Here is a 23,369-nt window from a genome sequence, read left to right as displayed (position 1 = left end):
CCAGTATTAGACTTTCTTATAGCAAAGATGACTTTCAGTTACATACACATAACTTTCAGGTTTTTGTAAGATTGAAAGGGTCTCAAAAGAATAAAACAAGAATTTAATTTACTTTTGGTGCTTTATTTCAAATTAAGATTTAGATCAATAGTATTAAAATCAAAGGTGCATTCCCTCTAATGGTATATGAAGACTGACACTGAACACATTAAAATGAAAGAATCATTGTACTGTTAAATCAAAAAAGGTTTTACCCAGGTTTCCAAACTTCTCAAAATCTTTGCACATTAGTTATTTATAAAAGAAGATTCCCTGTCAGCTAAGTCTATTAATTTCCTTCCTGCTGTTTATTTTCTATTACTTCTACATTTTTTATTACTTACTGTTTATTTATTACTTTTTACTTATTATTTTCTTGCACTTTATTACTGTGGAAGATAGAATGTTTCTAAGTTAATAGCATTACAGATAGTGACAAGTTAAAGAAAAAAGCATATTTTAAGAATTTCTTACCCTTCAAGGAAATATTTTTATTTCTAAAGTTATTTTTAAGAAATTTTAACTCATGCAATTTTCCATGGCAGCACAGACAGGAGACTGCTAGGAGGCTAAACAAACAGAATCCTATTGTGTTACCAAGAAAGTAAAATATTTTCTGTGTCAATAAAAGATTTTAAGCCTATTAAAAATTACACATATCCTCTCAAACTGATAGGATAATTTCAGGAATTGAAAGCTTCATTCCTCCTAATTTTGTTAACTTTTCAGAGCAAGATATTCTTTGGACAATCACGTTCACAGTTTTCCAGGTTGGCAAAACCATACACTTAGATGATGAACAAGAAATCTTACATTTTTAAAATAAGAATTTACTTACCTTTCCAAGTTTTTCTAATTTGATGTAGGTTTCCATTTTCCCAAGCCCAATTTCTGACTGCAAACAAAACTACAATTAGTTGAGTATTTATTCTTAAAATTTTATGTCTTCCTCAACATCAAAAACTCTCCAATTCTACAGTGTTTAAGAATAGAAATAGGGGTTTCAAGATGGCAGACTAGAGGGTGACTGCAATTCAAGTTGCTCCAGGACTCAAGATTCAAAAGAGGAGATAGTGAGTGACTTGGGACCAACTCAAAGCCGCCGGGTGAGTTTCTCCCATTGGGGAGGCGTCCTGGATGGGGCGGTAACCCCGGAACGCAGGGAACTTTGTGAAGTAGAGTGGCTCGGTGAGACGCCCTTCCCCCACTGGAGCGGTAAACACGGACAGCGGGGAACTTTGCAGAGGAGGCTGCACAGCACAGCGCTTGGTTTCGGAGCAATCTGCCGGGGCTTCGGTGGCTGCCAGAGGAAGAGCTGGATGGCGAGCTATTTGGACTCAGCAACCACCTGAACAATGGGAGGGGCTGTCCTGAGGAGGTGGAGGTGCGCAGTGAGTTGTTTGGTCTCCAAGCGCCCACACAGAACACCGGGTGGCTGCCTGGAAGAAGAGACAATCGGCGGGTCACTGGGGCTTGGAGCATATGTACGAGGCTCCAAGTGACTGCTCAGAGGACGGGTCGCATAGCCAGGTGATTAGGTGCAAAGCATGGTCTGGTCCAGGGACCTAGGCACCTTTTGTTGAAAGAGCTACACAGAGAGAAGCTGAGGGGTGGAGCAAAGTTTACAGGACTGCGGGCAGCTTCTCTGAGGAGGGGCTACCTAAGGAGACTCGTCTGCGAAGGGCAGGGCTCCCAGACCCAGGAGGTAGGTCCAGGCTCCTGGGAACATTGCCTGGGAAGGCTGCCCTGCCCAGGCAGTAGTTGTGGACTGAGGGGAACCTCTAGGAGGGAAACTGACCAACGAGAACTCCCCATTGGGTGAGTCTTCCCTGCCAGGTGAGGTTTTCCCACAAGGACGGTAAAACCAGAGACACAGGCCCAAACAGGCCTTGCCTCAGCCCACAGCCTAGTTCCCCTTTGGATGATGATTGGTCAACAAGTAGAGGTACCTCTGCCCACTATCAGGGAATATACCCCACCTGAGGGTCACCAACCCTAGAGAGTTAGCTTCCTTGTGGAGCACCGAATTATCAACTTCCTCCAAGACTTCAGGCTACTGAAGGATAAGAGGGGATATACTAACAATCTTCAGGGACATTATAAGTCAATAGAGGAAATCTGGAATATCTTAATGACCCACTGATTCCTGAACAATATGAGAAAAATAGGGAAGAAAATGCCCCACACAAATCTGGATGTTACACCACTAAAATCCAACGATAGCATGGCAGAAGAAATGACAGAAAGGGAGTTCAGAATGTACATAATTAAAATGATCAGGGAAGCAAATGATGAGATAAAAGAGCAAATGCAGGCATTGAATGATGAGATGAAAGAGCAAATGCAGGCATTGAATGAATGCACCAATCGACAGTTAAAAGAGCAAATACAGGAAGCAAAAGACCATTTCAACAAAGAGTTAGAGATATTGAAAAAAAAACAAACAGAAATCCTTGAAATGAAGGAAACAATAAACAAAATTAAGAACTCCATAGAAAGCACAACCAATAGGGTAGAACACCTGGAAGACAGAACCTCAGATATTGAAGACAAAACATTTAACCAGGAAAACAAAGTCAAACAAACAGAGAAGATGGTAAGAAATCATGAAGAGAATCTCCAAAAACTATGGGACATCATGAAAAGGTCAAATTTGAGAATTATTGGGATTGAGGAAGGCTTAGAGAAACAAACCAAAGGAATGAACTACCTATTCAATGAGATAATTTCAGAAAATTTCCCAAATCTGAAGAATGAAATGGAAAATCAAGTTCAAGAGGCTTATAGGACTCCAAATACACAAAATTACAACAGACCCACACCAAGGCACATTATAATGAAGATACCTAACATACAAAATAAAGACAGAATCTTAAAGGCTGTGAGAGAAAAGAACCAAATTACCTTCAGGGGGAAACCAATTTGGAAATCAGCAGATTTTTCAGTCCAGACCTTAAAAGCTAGAAGGGCCTGGAATAACATTTTTCAAGCCCTAAAAGAAAATGGATGCCAACCAAGAATCTTATACCCAGCAAAACTTACCTTCAGATTTGATGACAAAATAAAATCCTTTCATGATAAACAAAAGCTAAAAGAATATAAAACAAGAAAGCCAGCATTATAGAACATTCTCAGCAAAATATTCCATGAAGAAGAGATGAAAAACAAAGAAGCAAATCAGCAAAGGGAGGAGCTATCCTAAAGGAACTCTCAAATAAAGAGGAACCAAGTCCTGTCAAAAATAAACAAATAAATGAATAAAATGAGTCAAATGACCAGGAATACAAATCATATCTCAATAATAACCCTGAATATTAATGGCCTGAATTCATCAATCAAAAGACATAGACTGGCAGATTGGATAAAAAAGAAAGATCCAACAATATGTTGCCTGCAAGAGACTCATCTCTTAGATAGAGATACCCAAACACTAAAGGTGAAAGGATGGGAAAAAACTTACCATGCACATGGACCCAGCAAAAAAGCTGGGGTATCCATCCTCATTTCAGATAAAGTGGACTTCAAGTCAAAGCTAGTCAGAAGGGATAAAGAAGGACATTTCATAATGCTTAAGGGAACCATAAATCAGCAAGTAACAACAATCATAAATATCTATGCCCCAAACAGTGGCTCATCCATGTATGTCAAACAAATCCTTCTCAATCTCAGAAACCAAATAGACCAGAATACAATAATACTAGGTGATTTTAACATGCCTCTCTCACCACTGGACAGATATTCCAAACAAAAATTAAACAAAGAAACCATAGATCTGAATAACACAATCAATAATTTAGAATTAACAGACATTTAGAGAATATACCATCCAACGAAGAGTGAATACACTTTCTTCTCAGCAGCACATGGATCCTTCCCTAAAATAGACCATATATTATGCTACAAAGCTAATGTTAGGAAATACAAGAAGATTGAGACACTTCCTTGTATTTTATCAGATCAAAATGGATTGAAATTAGAAATAAATCAAAGAGTAAAAACCAGAAATTTCTCCAACACCTGGAGATTAAACAATATGCTATTATATGATGAATGGATAACAGAAGATAAGGAAGGAAATTAAAAAATTCTTAGAGGTAAATGAGAACAAAGAAACATCATATCAAAATCTCTGGGACACTATGAAAGCAGTACTTAGAGGAAAATTTATTTCATGGAGCATATTCAATAAAAGAAGCAAATCTCCACAAATAAATGACCTAACACTACAACTCAAAGCCCTAGAAAAAGAACAGACCAACACGAAAAGTAGTAGAAGACAGGAAATAGTTAAACTCACAGCTGAAATCAATGAAATTGAAACAAAAGAAACAATACAAAAAGTTGACAAAATAAATAGTTGGTTCTTCAAAAAAATAAACAAAATTGATAAACCTTTAGCCACACTAACAAAGAGAAGATGAGAGAAAACCCAAATCACCAAAATTCAGAATGAACAAGGAAATATCACAACAGACACGATTGAAATACAAAACATAATTAGAAGCTATTTTGAAAATCTATACTCCAACAAAATAGAAAATTTCAAAGATATCAACAAGTTTCTAGAGACATATGAATTGCGTAAACTCAACGAGGAGGACATACACAATTTAAATAGACCAATTTAAAGTAATGAAATAGAAGAAGTCATCAAAAGTCTCCCAACAAAGAAAAGTCCAGGACATCATGGTTTCTCATCCGAGTTCTACAAAACCTTTAAAGAAGAGCTCATTCCAATGCTTTTCAAAGTATTCCATGAAATAGAAGAGAAGGGAACCCTCCCAAACTCATTCTACGAAGCCAATATCACACTGATACCTAAACCAGACAGAGACACATCAAGGAAAGAAAATTTCAGTCCAATATCCTTAATGAACATCGATGCAAAAATTCTCAACAAAATTTTAGCAAATCGCATACAAAAACATAACAAATATTTAGTACACCATGATCAAGTGGATTTCATCCCAGAGATGCAAGGTTGGTTCAACATCAGGAAATCAATAAATGTAATTCACCATATCAATAGACTTAAAGTCAAGAATCACATGATTATTTCAATAGATGCAGAAAAAGCATTTGATAAAACACAGCACCCCTTCATGCTCAAAACATTAGAAAAAATAGGGATATTGGGAACGTTCCTTAACATTGTAAAGGCCATCTATGCTAAGCCCATGGCTAATATCATTCTTAATGGTGAAAAACTGAAAGAATTCCCCCTAAAATCTGGAACAAGGCAGGGATGCCCTCTTTCACCACTCCTATTCAATATCATCCTTGAAATTCTAGCCAGAGCAATTAGACAGACCAAAGAAATTAAAGGGATACGGATAGGAAAAGAAGAACTCAAACTATCCCTATTTGCTGATGATATGATTATATACTTAGAGGAACCAGAAAATTCCACCAGAAAACTCTTAGAACTCATAAGTGAATTTAGTAAAGTAGTGGGATATAAGATCAATGCAAATAAATCTAATGCATTTTTATACATAAGTGATGAATCTTCAGAAAGAGAAGTTAGGAAAACTACCCCATTCACAATAGCCTCAAAAAAAATAAAATACTTGGGAATCAATCTCACAAAAGAGGTGAAAAACCTCTACAATGAGAACTACAGAACACTAAAGAAAGAAATTAAAGAACACCTTAGAAGATGGAAAGATCTCCGAAGTTCCTGGATAGGCAGAATTAATATTGTCAAAATGGCCATACTACTAAAAGTGCTATACGGATTAAATGCAATTCCAATTAAAATCCCAATGATGTACCTTACAGAAATACAACAAGCAATCATGAAATTCATCTGGAAGAATAAGAAACCCAGAATTGCTAAAGCAATCCTTCTCAGGAAAAATGAAACAGGGGATAATGCAATACCAGAACTTCAACTGTACTACAAAGCAATAGTAACAAAGATGGCATGGTATTGGTACCAAAATAGACAGGTAGATCAATGGTACAGAATAGAGGACACGGACACAAGCCCAAATAAATATAATTTTCTCATATTAGACAAAGGGGCCAAAAATATGCAATGGAGAAAAGATAGCCTCTTGAACAAATGGACCTGGGAAAATTGGAAATCCATATGCAACAGAATGAAACTAAACCCATATCTCTCACCATGCATGAAACTAAACTGAAAATGGTTTAAGGACCTCGGAATAAGACCAGAGACCCTGCATCTTATAGAAGAAAAAGTAGGTCTAAATCTTCAACATTTCGGCTTAGGACCAGACTTCCTCAACAGGACTCCCATAGCACAAGAAATAAAATCAAGAATCAACAACTGGGATAGATTCAAACTAAAAAGCTTTCTCTCAGCAATGGAAACTATCAGCAATGCGAAGAAAGAGCCTGCAGAGTGGGAGAAAATCTTTGCCAATCATACTTCAGATAGAGCACTAATCTCTAGAATCTATAAAGAACTCAAAAAACTCAACGCCAAGACTATAGATAACCCAATCGACAAATGGTCTAAGGAAATGAACAGACACTTCACAGAAGAAGACCTACAAACAATCAACAAACATATGGAAAAATGTCAACATCTCTAGTAATAAGAGAAATGCAAATCAAAACCACCCTAAGATTCCATCTCACCTCAATCAGAATGGTGATTATCAAGCACACAAACAACAATAGGTGTTGGCGAGGATGAGGGGGAAAAGGTACACTCATACATTGCTGGTGGGGTTGCAAATTAGTGCAGCCACTCTGGAAGGCAGTATAGAGATTCCTTAGAAAACTTGGAATGGAACTACCATTTGACCCAGTTATCCCACTCCTTGACCTATACCCAAAGTATTTACAATCAGCATACTACAGAGATACAGCCACATCAATGTTCATTGCTGCTCAATTCACCATAGCCAGATTGTGGAACCAACCTAGATGCCCTTCAATTGATGAATGGATAAAGAAACTGTGGCATATATATACAACGGAATATTACTCAGCCATAAAGAATGATAAAATTATGGCATTTGCAGGCAAATGGATGAAATTGGAGAATATCATGCTAAGTGAGATAAGCCAATCTCAAAAAACCAAAGGAAGAATGATCTCACTTATAAGTGGATGATGATACATAATGGGGTGTGGGAGGGGTTAGTTTTAGGGTTAGAGTGAGGGTTGGGGGGGCAAGAATGGGGGAAGGAAGGGCTGTACAGAGGGAAAAGTGGGATGGGAGTGGTGGGGGGAAGGGGAAAAATAACAGAATGAATCAACCAACATCACCCTATGTAAATTTATGATTACACAAATGGTATGCCTTTAATCTTTGTACAAACAGAGAAACAACATGTATCCCATTTGTTTACAATACAAAAAAGAATAGAAACAGTTGGTTACAGCCAAATTGTTGAGTTTCAAAATATAGTTGATGTTGGAATATTGAAAGGGTGAAAAGCATCAATAATCATAATTGAAACAGTCAACCTACCTTACATATGGATTGGATAATGGTCTGCAGTGAATGTCTTGTTTTATTTTAATAACCCAAATTTTAAACTACCACAGATTTTAAGATACTAAAGAATCTTAAAAAATTACTATTTCATTTTTCTTTTAACAAAAATCACGGAAGATCAGGGCTGGGAATATGGCTCAGTTGGTAGAGTGCTTGCCTTGCAAACACAAGAACCCAAATTTTAACCTACCACTTTTATTTTAAGATACTAAAGACTCTTATAAATTTACTATTTGATTTTTCTTTTAATGAAATCACAAAATAGCAGGGCTGGGGATATAACTCAGTTGGTAGAGTGCTTGCCTCACAAACACAAAGCCCTGGGTTCAATCCCCACTACCACGGGAAAAAAAAATATACACATAATTTTCTGACCTATCTTTAAATTTCTATGGAGCCTTGAAACCAAAAAGATGCTAAAACTATGAGTTTCAGGTTCTCCAATCATAATACAATTAAAAAGAAAACAAATTTACATTCTACTGTACATCAGGAAACATGCAAACACAAATCCAGTAATGTCAGTCTCATTTCTGTTTCCTTAAAAGTTTAAAAGTGAGTTCCTAAACTCTTTCTTTTAAATCTTAAACTCACTACTTATTTTTTACGGAGTTAATAAATGAGGTAGATGGAATATATCAAAATATGTCACAAAAACACAATATATCCAATATATATTTAAAAAGAAAATTAAAAGAAACAAAGTAAGCAACCTTAACATCAAAGATTGGAAAAGCAATATAGACAGGTGGAAAATAGGAACTGAAAGAACAAAATTAAAAAATAGTAAACAGAAGCCAAGAAAAAGAATTTCCTGAAAATTGTTTTCTAAAATCCCTTTGCAATAGAAGATACAATAATAATATAAAAAAGGATTCACTTCCTTCATAGAAGATGCTAATGTCTTTAAATAAAATGCTAGTGAAAGGAAATAATGCATAACTTCAGTTTTCATAGGTATATAAGTCATATTAAATTAATAAAATATTGCTTTGTACTCCAGTCCTAGAGAATCAAATTTGCAATTTTTCTGGAGCTGTGAAATAAAATAAAGCTGATACTTGATGATTAGACTTAGCATCACTTACTACTTTAGACAAAACAATAATCTTTCCAAAGTTGAGTGGCCAAAAGTAGAAGAGGTCCCGCAAAGGAATTGTTTTTATCCTTTTGTTACAATGACATACACCAAGTTAAAATGATGTAGAAAACTGCAGATCCAACTAAGAAGTGCTTAATTCAAATCTCAAAAACTAAAACTCTAGTCATAGGTACTATACTACTACATGACTGAAAAACTGCTTCTGTTCGCTTTTATTGTTATTTTTTTGCTTTATGTATATGATGCTTCTCATGAAAAACATTATATTAGAAAAATGAAGCTTTAAAACCATCATATACTACCTACCCAGGTAATGTCTTGTATGTAATTTATTATTTACTAAGTTCTTGCTTTCTACTACCAATAGTTGTACAGAATAATGAAGCAAAACTACAAGATACAACAATTTCCAGAAACAAATGAAGAATTTTACTTCAGCATGGAAAATGTGGCCAACAGCCCACTCTCTGGTACATGATAACCTGATTCCAATAATTTTTCACTTTATATTAAACTTTCAAGGTTAAGAAAATATGATAAAATGACATTATTTTCTTATACATGTGTGGCCTTCAGATGTTTAAACTTACAAACATGGAACTACTGCACTTTCAACTTGAATTTTAAGTTTTGGGTCATCTTTTACTGATGGAAAATAACACTACATTGAAAACAAACATAAGCCAATATGAACAAAATAATGAGTATCCATAAAAAATGTATATAAAGTCATTGTCTATAACAAAGAGAAGTTCAGGAGAAGACATGACTGACCTAGAAACCTTTTCTTCTCAGTAGTAGGGAAATTTTCTTACTCATTTGTGTATCTTAAGCAAATACTAGGATGCCCTTAATATGAAGTACACTTTGGTCTAGTGGTGATCATGACAAATACAATGCAGTTTGCTTTAAAGATTATGCCAGTGGAAAAAAAATAGGTTACATAAGTGATTGACTATGAATTAATGTTTTGAAAGATGAAAAGCGACTATACAGTGTAAGGAATAACTTGAAAATGATACAAGAAAGACTTAAGAACCACTCCTCAGAGAATAAAAATTAATGACATTATAATATACTGAAACTCTTTTTTTTTTTAAAGTAACTGGTTGGCAATAATTAACTGTGTATTTCAGCAAGTAGAGGGGATTTTAAATGTTCCCAACACATAGAAATAGTGAATATGTAAGGTGATAGATATGCCAGTTAATCTCATCTAATTAGCACACATTTATACATGTATTAAAATGTCAAAATACCAAATAAATCTATAAAATTATGTGTCCATTAAAAATAAATTCATATATAAACAAAAACAATTATTATACTGCAATTATGAAGTTAAATTTGAATAATCAGTCTCTAATATAAACAGCACTACTGAATTCCACCAATGCAAGCAGGTGGAGAATTCAAGCAAAAGGCAGTTACATTAGTGAACTATCAGATCTTAATTCAAAGAGTAAAGCATACTGCAATATCCCAACATTTTAAACCCTGAATAGTAATTACTATAATTAATAAAATTTTAAATGTTATATTTAGAAAAATGTGATTGCATTTTATCTGCTGAACACAAGATTAACAATAGATATAATCACTAGCTTATTTACATGCTCTCCAGTGGAAATTATTCAGAGAATAGAAGACAATACTCATTTACTCAACATTTACCAAGCACGTTAGTTGCTAAGCATCCAGTGAAGAAGACACATGATCCCCGGTTTCATGAGTTCACAATCTAGAATGACTTGCACCTTATTTTGAATTAAACCATTGAAACTTGGATAAAAACAGAAATAATAGCTGATAAAGGTACAGTGAACTTTGTATTTTAATATAATATAAAAACTCCCTTAATTCTGCTTTCCAGACAAAAGACAATCATTTTTCTGATAGTTCATTGTTCTAATAAAATACTTCACCTTTTGATAGTCCATGCAAATTCCTATTCTGATAGCTCTTACAGCAAAAGCACATGAACACTAAATATATATATACACAAAATAAGTTACAACTTGTAATAGTTCCTCCTATAATTCAGTGTACTTTGTAAGCAGTAGCAAGTGTAACAAGAGAGTTCTAGCTAACTTTGTTTCTAGAAACATAATTCATGCATCAGTCATGAAACTGTATTGATAAGGTGGACATGCATTTCCAGTTTAGCTTTAGAACACGTGAAGAATATGCTGAGATTCTATAGGTGCCATGTTAAAGGTGAGTATGTATTGAAAAGCATTGTGGACAGCAGGAGGTTACTTCAAACACCCATTTCCCTCCCTGTGAGAATTACTGAATTGTTCTATTTGACAACAATGTGTTTTGCTTGTTCACATGTTGGGACAGAAGAGACTGAAAACCTTAGTTTTACTCATCATTATTTTTCTTACAAAAATTATCAGTGTAGGAATGAGAAATACACACAGTGGGAAGAAATAAGCACCTCTAATGTGCTAATATTTAATTTTAATATAATGACACAAATGTTTATATATAGACTCATTCTATTGATGTTACACTTAAAAGTCTCATAAAACTCATACTGGGTATGCCATTATTGGAAATGCAACAAAACTCAGATGAATTCTCACTATAGGCATATAAGGTTTCCCATTAGTTTAATATTTAACTGTGTTAAGAAAATACTTCATTTATTATAAGCCATATATAAGTATTACATAATACTTCCCAATCCAGTAACCAGTATCTTTAATATGAGACATGATTACTAAATATAACATTGTATCCTGATGGAATTCTGGGACAAAAATGGTTGGTAGTAAAAAGTTAGTGACAGCTGAATAAAATGTGGAGTTTACTAAATAGTAATGTACCAATATTGGTTCCTTAGTTGTACAAAATGTATTAAAGTAACCTTCTACTAATAATAGGAATAACTGGGTATTTGGTGAAATCACTGTATTACCTTTGTAATTTCTCTGCTAATCTAAAATTAAAACAGTTTAATTAAATAGAAAGTCAATGGGAAGGATGAAGTTAAGAAAAGGAGACTGAATACAAAAGAGTTTATAGGTATAACAGATATTTCAATAACCCTGAGCAGATGAGATGGGAAAAAATGGCAACATGATTGAAAAGAAGAGGGTAAGTGCAGACAGATTTTTATGATTGTTATTCTGAAAATAGGGGAGTTTAAGGTTTACAGCATTTGGTTTTTTCTATTATGTAGAAGAAATCAGCTCCTTGCTTAGAGTAAGACAGTGCTATGTGTAAAACTGTGGGTCCACTTGAGGTAGATGAACATGGATTTACAGTAGATCCCATCAGCATTGCCTGTCACTCCCTCCAGCAAAAAATTAGTTCTAGGATTAACTTTCTTATTTCCCATCTAAGACAAAGGGTAAGTTATGCATGGAAACTTGAACTCTCAATACATGTGAAGAATATTTGTTTTCACCCAACTGCTTTCCATCCATTCCTAACCTCATCCTTGATCTTTATACATGAAGTCTAAGGTTCAGATTTCTAAATTGAATAATAGACCTTACTGAGGAAAAAAATCTAATTTTAGATACATAATGAATACAGCAACTATGTGAATCTGAATTCTAAGTGTTGTGAAAAATAATTTTCTTTTCCCATCCCTTTTCCCCTAACCCACTCTTTTGCCTACTTCCCACCTTCAAATATAAACACAAGGTAAAGATTTTTCATTTTGAAGAATAATTTTTTGAATATATATTAAAAAATCTGCTTAGTAATGTAAATAATAACAAAAGGAATGCATGGATAGAAACCAAAATATAGCTGGGATGATTAATCTGAAACTTATAAGCCATTTCAAAATCAAAAAGTATGGGAAATAAATAGGAACAGACAACAATAATTACTAGAACCCCAATTACTAAGAATTCATAAGAGGGTTTCACATAGATGGCAAGAGACAAGTCTTTTTAAATAGCAGCTTTAAGAACTCTATGGTAAGGGTTGGGGATAGAGTTCATTGGTAGAGCACCTACTTAGTATTCTGTAGATCCTGGGTTTGATATCCCCCAAAAAAGTTATTACATGCTATTAAATCATTATTTCCCTCCCAATCAGAACAAACATAATTCAGAATTCATCTAAGTACAAATCTTTTATAAAAATTGAGAGCCAAAGAAAATTTTGGACCAGAAAACAAAGTGAAAAATATATTTTAAAATATTATAAGCAGTGATGTGAAAAACTATGGTAATCACAGACATGTACCAAAATCAAGATGGTTACACTTTGTCAATGTGTTCAGAGTGTATACAGAATAAAGTAATTATACACTTTAGAATATCTAATCAAAACAGAAGCTTTTGTGAATAAAAAAAAATCCCATGATATAATATATGGAAAGGAGATAAACAACTGTGAGAACCTCAGAAGTAATCATTAAGTTCCTCCCTCAGACACAAAGTTCAACTGGGTACCATGTCCTGTCTACTTTCTCTCAGCATGACATCTAGGGTCTGTATTCTACTATCTATTTCTATATGATGGCCACACTATCTATAATTTTGAATAAGTTCCTAATTCATCTACATGCTTCTTGTCTGCCTCTTCCTCTGGTTCATTGTCTCTATTTTTTCTGAAACTCTTATCTGAAAGAAAAGTGTGATCATGTCAGTGCTTGTTTAAATAAACACTTTTTATTACATGAGATGTTCAGACTCCTTGACTTGATATCTCATGCTTTTTATAATCTGGTTCATCCTATCCTTTCAAATCCTATTTTTAAAATAAATTATTACATATTGATCCTTCTTATCTGTTACAATTTTCTTAATATATCATACACATTCCTATCTCTGGGTTTATTACATAAAATTTCAAGTGCTTCACGTTCATAGATTCATGTGCAAATTGACAAATTTCTACCCATCTTTCAAGGTCCACCTCAAGTGCTTTCTTCTCTGAAGAATTGTGATTTGCAGAAAACTTATTTTTGCCCATTTTATTCATTACAACACTTTATATGTATCCCTAGTAAAGGACTCTAGTCATTCAAAAGACAATATGCAATCATCTGAACTTTCAACAAATATCTAAGTGCACCAGAAAAAGCTGTCCTTTCAATGACAACTACTACATTCTAGAAGATGTTTATAAGATATAAAGCTGACAAAGTTCCTCAATGTAGAATGTAAATAATTCCTATAAATCAGTAATGAAAATGTAGAAAAACAGTAGAAAATAGATAACAGATTTGGGCAATTAATTTACAAAAAAGGATACCTAAATGACCAACAAACACATTTAAGAGTGTTCAACTTAGAAAATAAAATGCAAAATAAAACCACAATGAGACCACTATTTTACCAGAAAAGTTAAAATTAAAAAAGAAAAAGCCTCAAAAATGGGCAAGAAGACCAATCAGAACAATCATACATTGATGTTAGAAGTAGAAATGAGTAAGACTACTTTGGAAAACTGTTATTATATTTTCTAGGAATGCTAAAATTCATAATGATGAATATACACAACATGAACCAATATTTCCATGAAGTGCTTACATATGTTAAGCAAAAAACATCTGAATTTGAAGTATCCAAATGAATCTCAAAGAGATATAACTGAAATCACATTTTCTGAAAAGAGGACTTTGCTAATGCCCTCTAGAATGATGTCAGTCTAGATTTCTGGAATTAAAAGAAAAACACTTTTCCTGAACAGGGAAATAAAAATGAATATTCTGTAGAGCATAGAATACTGTGATTAATGCATACTTGCCTTGGAATAGTAATTAGGAGAAAGGAAATATTCAGAATACAACTCATTAATATAATTACAACAGCTCTCTTACAGGTGTCATTTATCTTCATGAAAATTTTCAAATTGCTTTATTTGCTTAATGTGTGTGCATGTGTGTGTGTGTGTTTGTGTACTTATATACAAAAACACACATACAAAGGCATATTTATATATTTTTAAAGTGTTACCTCCATTGAGATCCATCTATGTTTATGATTTCTGTGACAAACACCTGTAGGTGACTGAACTTCATCAGATGACTTCCAAGAAACTTGGTCACTCTCAATATCTGATTCCATTTTTAGATATTTGTGAACAATATCTGTATCAGAAAATGAGACAATATTTAACTTAGCAAATACTTATTTTATCCTACTATGTAATTAATTATCATTGCGGGTAAAATATAGACAACCAACATACAAAAACCAGAGCATTACCATCTTTTATAGTTGAGTTCTTATGTGTGCAGATAAGAGATCAAAACATTAACTCAAAGCCCTGACCTGCAGTGTTTTGATTTCCTCCATAGCAGAATTCATGCTACGAACACGACACTAAATGTGTAACAATGGGAAGAACATGCAGTAGCACACCATTACATGGTACTCTGTAATAAATATACCACAGAAGTAACTCTTATCACAGAGATAACCATAGTAAAAAGCACTAGAACAATCAGAAATAATGACTCTGGCATATTCATTACTTTAGTTTTTGAACTTATGTTAATTATAAATTCATATAATTAAAAAATAACAATAGCTATGTTTAACAGGCAAAATTGCTGAAAATTTAAGAATCATCTCTTAGTGTGAGCTGACTGCAGCACACCATTCTGAGGGTCACACCTAAACAGGTAAAGGCTACATACATTGCGTACAGATATAAACTGCATGAGTACATATTTCCAAAATTCATGAAACACATCAGGAAATAATCTGCAATGGCAACAAAGAATGCAAGCATTAGAAAAAATGCTCAGAAACTTTAGAAAATAAAATTATCTAATGAAACAATAAAATTTTTATGTTTAGCTGGGTGTGGTGGCACACACCTCTAATGCTGAGGCAGGAGGATGGTGAGTTCAAAGTCAGTCTCAGCAAAAGCAAAACACTAAGCAATTTGTGACAACCCTGTCTCTAAATAAAATATAAAGTAGGGCTGGGGATGTGGCTCAGTGGTCAAGTGTCCCTGAGTTCAATCCTGGTAGCCCCAAAAATTTTCAAAAACTTTTGAATTGTTGTTTACAAACATAGCATGTGGCAAAAGTCAAATAAAACATGAATAAAGAAAAAAAAAACAGAATTGTGATTATGACTCAGTGATAATGTGTGCTCCCAGCATATGTGAGGCACTTGGAATCACTCCTTAGCACCACACTAAAAATGAAACAATAAAGGCATTGTGCTCATCTGCAACTAAAATTTTTTTGAAAATTTTAAAAGTAAACACCCCCAAAAATGATCAGGGAAGTAGATGTAAAATAAACAGAAACTTTCAGATATGTATTTTCCTGGATATTTAAAAGGACAGAGCTATAAAAGAGTAACAACTGAGGTGATAATCTAATTATTGTACTAGTCTATAGTGATTATTTCAAGCATTAATGACGTATGAACAAATTAAGTACCATCCTAAGCTGCCAATCATTTTGAAATTCTGCATATCCTTCTTATGGGATTTGTTTCCTTTCTGATGGACACATAATCAAATATTACTTCTCTGTAGTGTCAACAATACCCTCTCTAGCACCTTCCATCTTTCTGATATTCTTCCTACTCTTAACTTGTTTCCAAACTGACAAAGAGAAATCAGATAATAAAGGCTGGCTGACTAAAACTTTACAACATGAATGTTCTATAAGCAGAAAGTTAGATAAAATAGACAAATGAACAAATTACTAAATCTGTTTCCATTTCTGGGCATGGCCATGAGGGAACCAAGGCTTCCTCAAATAACACTGTGGGATCTCTGCAATTGTAGTTTCTTGAAAGACCACATGAACTGGTGGAAGGAGGAATGCATGCTGTGAGATGGTGGAGGCCTGCCAGTCTTTACCACAGACTCTGTGGTTCACAGTATTTGAAAATCCTTCCATCACCAGCCCAAGATTCAGGATCACAAGAACAAGAGAAGGACTGAGAAAGCAAAGCCAAAGCAGAAAACAAAAGTTGTAACAGAGATCACTACATATAAACTCATGTCTATGACTATTCATACAAAGCCAGTAAAACAATTTCTATGAAAAATATTTATAAAAATATTTAAAATATTGTAAGTTGGTTAATATCTGTCCCTTTCTCATGTAATAAAAAATAGCTGATAATCACAAAACTAATATAACCATTATATCCATTTGCTGACTTTAAATATCTCAACAATGTTCACATCCATTCCTTCATAGATTAACTACCTATTATGTGCTTTTTGATTAAGCATGTTATAGAATGTAAAAGATATAATTCTTACCTTAAGAACTTCTATTCCTATTGAGAGACATCTAGAAAAGTATGTCAATTAGAGAATTAAACAAAAGAACTTAAGTATTATTTATACAGAGACTATGAAAATATTGCCCCAAATTGTATAAAGAATCTTTAAACAATCACATGCCTATTACCAAGGAGAAACATTTCTAAAATATAATATTTAAAGTTATTTAGGCCAGGTACATTGGCACATGCCTGTAATCCCAGCAGTTCGAGGTTAAGGCAGAAGGATCACAAGTTCAAAGCCAACCACAGCAACCTAGCGAGGCTCTAAGTAACTCAACAAGACCCTGTCTTTAAATAAAATGTATAAAAGGGCTGAGGATGTGGTTCAGTGTTCAATCCCTGGTACCAAAAAAAAAAAAAATTAGTTATAAGTGGCAAATAATGTGAACAAGACTTTGTTTCAACTTTTTTGAAAATAACCCTAGGAACAGAATTGCTGCTTCATACGAAAATGTTACATTTAAACTTTAGAGGAAATGGTATAAATTAAGTTTTGACAATTTAAAAAAAAATTAAACATTTTAAAAATTTGATATGATCAGATTTCTCTATTATTATAGGTACTTTAGAAAAAGTATTCTACATTTCTATTTAGTTTAAAATAATTTTTATGCTAACAAAAAATCTATATTCCATAAGGGAAGAATGTGGTGGAAGCAATTATCAGGCACTGACCAAAAAGATGCAGAATTTCTGTCCAAGTTAATAATGAAAGCAAGGGAATATGCAATATCAGATTGTGGTAGATCTTGCTACCTGTAATCTCGTTAATATCTATTATGATGCCCCCAATTATTATTTCAAGTAAGTCTGGTGAGGAAGAAATTCAACACTTTCTGTTTTTTCTTCTCTACTACCTGTCAAAGTTACTATTTTAAAAGGGAATTTTATTGAAAGAAACAATATATACTACTTGAAAACAAATATATCTTGTAAACCTTTCACCATGTTATAAACTAAGCGTTTTTTAATAAATAAACTGAACTATTTCAAAAAAAATATGCATTTAGTCTAAAATATTGACAAGCTCTCAAAATAGGTAGGTTCATTTTCTTTGATTCATGTTTACTTTTCTTTTTAAAGAGGTAGGTCTTGTACTCAATTACTCATTAAGAATATGTCCTGGGGTTGAGATTGTGACTCAGTGGTACAGCACTTACCTTGAATATTTGAGGCACTGTGTTCAATTCTCAGAATCACATATAAATTAATGTATAAAATAACAGTCCATCAATAACTAATTTTTTAAAAAGAATATGTCATAGCCAAATGTGGTACAATCTTACAATCACAGGGGCTACTAAGGTTCTGGAAAAGGATTTTGAATTCCAAACATTCCTCAGCTAGTGAGGCCCTGAACAACTTAGTAAGACCCTTTCTTATAATTAAAAATAAAAAGGTCTGGGGATGTTTCTCAGTGTTGAAGCAACCTTAGGTTCAATCTCTGGTACCAAAAAGAAAGAAAAAGAAAAAGAAAAAAAAATACTGTCCTAGACAGGTGCAGTGACTTATATTACCTGGGCAATTGGAGTAGGAGGATCACAAGTCAAAAGCCAGCAATTTAAAAAGACTGTATCAAAATGAAAACTGAAAAGACCTAAGTATACAGACCAATAGCAGAGTAGCACTGGGTTCAATTACAGTACCACCCCTCACACAAAAACGGAAGACCCTGTCACCGGATCCCATCATTTATCCTCTTACCCTCCCTGCTGAGCCACAACACATTTGGAATGTGGGTTTGAAGCAGTCAGACCCAGACCGGTCTCTGGTTGCCATGGGAACCACGATGCCACTGTGTTCTCAGGACGCTCCTCTGTGACCTCAGGTGGAATCTGGGGTGCAGGCGCCATGTCACGAGAGCCACTCGTCAAAGTTCATCTTACCCATGCCTTTACAAACACTCTGGGAGTGCAACAAACTGCATTCTCCTACCCGTAGCCTCGAAACCCTGCGACCTTCACAACCTAGCTGACCAATGCCTGCTCCTTCCACTTTGATTAGAGGATATCTCCCATGTATGGCTCTCATGTCACAGGAGAACTGATAACCAATTGTTATGATTTTATAAGTGTACTTGATTGCAAAGGAATGAATGAAGGATCAAGGATATGACTTTAGCCACTTATCTCTCTGTAATGAATCCTGAGAGTAATAACAGAAAACATAACAAGGAGAAGATTGAAATTGGATGAGGAATGTTTCCTTTTTGCCACCACGTTTTGGTTCTGGAACCCAAGGACCCATGAGCCACCACCACATGTATTTGCCTGTTTATAACTCCCAACAGCATCTGGCTAAATTGCTGAAGCACTCCCTACTGAGGGAAACAGTCTTAGCACAGGAGGCACATCTTCCACTGCCTCACCCATTCCTAAGATGATGTGCAATATCCAGCACCTGAACTGGCTTGTGCATTATGCACAGCGCTCTGCTGTTTAGAATTTTTCAAAAAAGAAAAGTTCAAAAGGAAAAATAAGAAAAAAATCTCTCAAGAAAAGTGTCAGTAGATTTTGAATGTAATGGTTAGGGATTCATGAGTGAAAGATCCCTAATATTTCCAATGTAGTCACCAATTGAGCATATTCTCAACCCCACATAGTTCTGCCTCTGCCCCTGCTCCTGGCATCGTTGGATCTCTGATACATTTTTCTGCTCAGAGATCAATCAGCTAATTCCTTTTTCAGCCTTAAGTGAAGAGGGAAAAAAATTTCCCTCAGAAAAGTATGTGTTCCATGACCTCAATCTGCTCTCCTTAGTAGAATGATCAAAGGTCTCTCATGGGTATGCTTATGAGAATAATTCTTCAGCATCTTCTGCAGCTGCACCTTGTGCACAAGGTTTCAGTGGCACAAAATTCAAAATGACAACCGCACTTGTACCTGGCACTCTCCACACTTCTTGGACACACTGCCATACTCTAGTAAGGCAACAATGAAGAAGGAGGGACCTGGCAGTTGGAGTGAGCACAGAACAACCTCCTCACCCAATACCATAGGAGCTCCAGTGTCAAGAGAAATGGAGCCCTTTTATAGACTCTTGTTAATATTGATGGGAGTCCTCAAGAGATGCAGTGTAGAATTGGGTGAAGCATAACAACAACTCAGGTTGTGAGTTGTTCTCATGTTTACCACAGATCTGGGAATTAATGCATTGTGCTTTGGAGGGTAAGGATTGACACAAGAACCCCTCTTTACAAGAACTCACACTGTAAGAAGGAAATCAGAGACATTAGGCATAAGGCATGTTGGCGGTGGTTAGAAACAAATCAAGAAGGAAAAATGACTTGACATTTTGCAACTGCTTGAGGTACCCTTTTCCTTCTCAGTCATTCTATTATATGTTGGTTATAAGGAACCACTTCTGTTTTGATATTCAGGTTTTGCCAATGTAGCATCTTTTTTTTAATTAATAAAGTCATATATTTGGTTGGTGTTTTGAGGAAAACAATTTTATAAAAAACAGACAAGTTAAACCACTTTTAAACTGTTACAGCTATTTTTCTGCAATAATTCCAATTAAGATGTCAAAATTAATGATTGAAAATATAATGACACATCAATGAAGAAGAGGGTGGTCAATGTAGCATCTTCACACTTGAATATTTGAAGACTTTTTGGTGATTAATTTTCTGAGATTGTGGAGAACTCTTCATTTGGAGAGCCAGGGATTAGTGTTGCATATCCCAGGATCAAAAGGATTAGATTGTAGTTCATGGGGGAAGGTCCTGTAAAGCCTTTACTCATGGTTTTTGTGCCAGAAAAAATAAGAATCAACATACATGTATTCGCTTGTCCCTTGGGAGCAACAGAAAAGAGACAAGATTTTGCAAGGGCATTGTTGTCCTTAAAAGGGGAATAAGGGCCAGTATTCACGGTTGCATAGACAATGAAGTTGCAATAAGTACTTCCTGTATTTGTAGTGTATGTTGAGGCTGAATATATGTCATGGGGTTTGTGGGTTGACCATGAACGAAGGTGAGTTTCATAGTGTCTCCTCACTAAAGTAGTTTTCCATCATCAACACCATTCAGATTTTCTGCCCCTCAAATATCCTTTCTCCTCTTTTGAATATTCAGCTTGGAAGTTTTGAACCATTCCACTTTCAGCACGGTCTATGTTCAAAGCTGGTGTTATGCCCTGTGGAAATTTGCTCAAAATGCCATCACCAGGCTGTGATTTCATCCCCCAGCTTGTGTTCTGCTCCCTGTGGGGCTGGTAAGAGGGCTCCTGGCAATATCCCACAGTCTCTTGTGACAAAGAGGTATCAGTCTAGTCAAGAAGATGAGCCATTTTGTGAATACAGTTTGGCAAGACATTTCTGCATCTTGTGGAGATTTTCTGTGCCCCTGGAAAATTCCCAGCAGGTAAGTTTCTGGGTGCAGCCTATTTGTAAGGCAACAGCCAAGGAGGAGGGTCCTGGCAGTTGGAGTTAGCACAGAAAAATTCTCCTTGCATGTCAGGTTTTACTTGTCCTCCTTCCAACATGTTGACTGAATGACTTCCTCCTCTCTTCATGAGCCACCAGAGGACCCAATAATCTTCACATAGAACATGGACAACCCATGTTCCAGCTGTCTCCCTTCCAGACTTCATAGGTAAGGGGGAGAAACCTGACAGGTGGAATGCGATGTGTCCCAAATTAATGATCACCTAAACCATAGCACTGCACTGCATGCTCTACTGAGCTGAGCACACACCACCCATCTCTCCATGAGGCTGCTAGGCCCCTAGGCTAGATTCCTGAGTTTGAAGAAAAACCAGGTTGTCCCAGTCCTGGAGGAGTGGGGTTGGAGTGCAAATCCAATGGTGCCAGTGCTAAGATTGTTGACCCACGTGCTCTCAAGCACCCTTCAGTCCCAGCTTGTTCCACTGGATTTTGTGGGGCTATTAGCCTGCATCAGGAGCCAGATGAGTTGCCTGTCAGCATGAATGGTGCTGCCAATGGAGCACAGCGACACGTAGCAGACCTGGTTGGATGTGTGAGCTTTCTGACTTCAATGGGATCCCTTGTCCTGCCTGGATATGGGGTGATTTATCACTCATGGGTCTCCATACCGCTTACAGCCTGGTTCCTCATCCAATGGGCAACAAAAAGAGAATCATTTCTTCCAAAACTCAAGACCCTGGCACCTGCTCCCTTCTTCTATCCTCTTACCCTCCCTGCTGAGCCACCACACGTCTGGAATGTGGGTTTGAAGCCGCCAGGAGCTGAATGGTCTCTGGTTGCCATGGGAAACCTGATGCCACCGTGTTCTCATGCCGCTCCTCTGTGACCTCAGGTGAAATCTGGGGTGCAGGCGCCATGTCACCGGAGCCACTCGCCAAAGTTCATCTTGCCCATGACTTTACAAACACTCTGGGGACTGCTACAAAGTGCCTTCTCCTCCTGGAGCCTCGAAACCCTGTGACCTTCACAACCTACCTGACCAATGCCTCCTCCTTCCCCTTTGATTAGAGGACTTCTCCCATGTATGACTCTCATGTCACAGGAGAACTGGTAAGGAATGGATACATTTTTCTGAGTGGAATTGATAGCAATGGAATGAATGCAGGATCAAGGATTTGACTTTAGCCACCTTTCTCTCTGTAATGAATCTTGAAAGGAATAACTAAAAACATAATGAGGAGAAGATTGATATTGGATGAGGAATGTTTTCTTTTTGCCACCATGTTTTGGTTCTGGGACCCAAGGACCCATGAGCCACTACCACATGCATTTGCCTGTTTATAACTCCCAACAGCATCTGGCTAAATTGCTGAAGCACTCCCTACTGAGGGAAACAGTCTTAGCACAGGAGACACATCTTCCACTGCCTCACCCATTCCTAAAATGATGTGCAATATCCAGCACCTGAACTGGCTTGTGAATTATGCACAGCTCTCTGCTGTTTAGAATTTTTCACAAAGAAATTTCAAAGGAAAAATAAGAAAAAAAAATACTCTCAAGGAAGGTTTCAGTAGATTTTGAATGTAATGGCTAGGGATTCCTGAGTGAATGATCCCCCATACATCCAATTGTAGTCACCAATTGAGCATATTCTCAATCCCACATATTTCTGCCTCTGCCCCTGCTCCTAGTGTCCTGATATATTTTTCTGCTCAGGGATCAATCAGCTACTTCCATTTTCATCCTTAAGTGAACAGGGGAAATATTTTCCCTCAGGACACAGCGAGAGACTTGGGTATTGACATGCAAAAAGTGTTCCTTGCTGAATTTTTGTGAACAGGAGAATTAAGAATTCCTTAGACATTGCTTGGCTTGGTCATGATTGCTTCTCTGCATACAATTTTACAAAGTAAGACTGTAGCTGATCAAGTTTTGTAACTCAGAGGAGCCATCCCTGTGCTGGCGATGTTGTGCATCACTTAGAGTGCCTGACTCACATGCTCAAGGCCTAGGTTTGAGTCCCCAGCACTGTGGCATTGCAGAATTTGCAAACAAATGAAACCCTTTCTGAGCCTCCCATCCTTCCACCCTCTCTCCTTTTAATTTTCTTTTCTCCTCTCAA

General features: G+C 35.9%; 1 pseudogene; it reads right to left on the bottom strand.

Moving 5' to 3' along the window:
- LOC124974250 (cyclin-dependent kinase 17-like) overlaps nt 1-22,164 on the bottom strand; it is a 37,557-nt pseudogene extending 15,393 nt beyond the window's left edge.
- Between the last annotated feature and the right edge of the window lie 1,205 nt (nt 22,165-23,369).

This window comes from Sciurus carolinensis, unplaced genomic scaffold, assembly GCF_902686445.1.
Source record: "Sciurus carolinensis unplaced genomic scaffold, mSciCar1.2, whole genome shotgun sequence".
In the NCBI taxonomy this organism is placed as follows: Eukaryota; Metazoa; Chordata; class Mammalia; order Rodentia; family Sciuridae; genus Sciurus; species Sciurus carolinensis.
Note: the sequence above shows the minus strand (reverse complement) of the source record. Positions and strands in the feature narration are given on the sequence as shown.